Below are 1032 nucleotides of genomic sequence, written 5' to 3'. Positions count from 1 at the left end.
AAGCTGTCTACAACATGCTCAGTCAGTCACGTCCCACTCTTTGGGACCCATGGACTGAAAAGAAAAACCCATAATCTCAACCATTCCACTGAAAGTAGCATCAAAAACATTTGGGAATGCATTTACAAAAGATGTATACAATCTGTACATAGAAAGCTTACCAAATGTTGTTAAGATTAAGTAAGAAAGGTCTAATATAAAACCACCTCATTGATTGTAAGACTCAATATTGTTAAAATGTCAATTCTTGTCAATCATCACTTTCAATGCAATATCGATGAAAATCCCAGGACTTTTTTAATTAAATATTTTATATAAAACTTATATTGAAACACAAACAATTTCAGAGGAAAAAGAGAACAATTGGAGGACTTAAACTACCTAATTTCAACACTCACTATAAAGCTATGGTAATCAAGGCAACAGGCTTCCCAGGCGGCTTACTGGTGAAGAATCTGCCTGCCAGTGCAGGAGCAGCAGGAGATGGGGTTCCATCCCTGTGTCAGAAAATCTGCTAGAGGAGGAAATGGCAATCCAGTCCCGTATTCTTGCCTGGGAAATTCCACAGCAGAGGAGTCTGGCGGACTCCAGTCCATGGGGTCGCTAAGAGTGGAACAGGACTGAGCACACACACACACAATCAAGGCAACGTGGTATTGGCACAGGAGAGAAAATGAATAGATCCATGGAACACAATATAGCTCCTCAGGTTCCCATCCTGAAGTCTAGGCCTGAATTGAGGGTCCTTGGCCTTTGTGAAAGCCCCTTCCAACTCTGTCTCATTGACTTTCCCCCAACCTAGGCCTGAAGCTATTCTTCAGTGACTTTGCAGCTATCTTTTCCTTGTGACTTCTGTGATTCACTCCTGAGGCAGTTGGGCCTCACATGAAATGAGATCCTTGTGGCCAGAGAATAGGCCTGGGTCTCTCCGGATGCCCTGTGTGAAATGCTGCCAGTCACCAAGAAGGGACAGGGGACCTCAGTCAACACCCCGATGGATGCCTTGGAAATGCTGGGGCAAAGGTTGACAAA

At 43.9% G+C, this 1032-nt stretch overlaps 1 protein-coding gene across 1 annotated transcript in view; it reads left to right on the top strand.

Moving 5' to 3' along the window:
• Positions 1-1032, top strand: part of LOXL2 (lysyl oxidase-like 2) — a 119006-nt gene that overhangs the window by 110882 nt on the left and 7092 nt on the right. The window lies entirely within an intron of this gene.

The sequence above is a fragment of the Bison bison genome, unplaced genomic scaffold, assembly GCF_000754665.1.
Source record: "Bison bison bison isolate TAMUID 2011002044 unplaced genomic scaffold, Bison_UMD1.0 scf7180017864261, whole genome shotgun sequence".
Taxonomy (NCBI): domain Eukaryota; kingdom Metazoa; phylum Chordata; class Mammalia; order Artiodactyla; family Bovidae; genus Bison; species Bison bison.
Note: the sequence above shows the minus strand (reverse complement) of the source record. Positions and strands in the feature narration are given on the sequence as shown.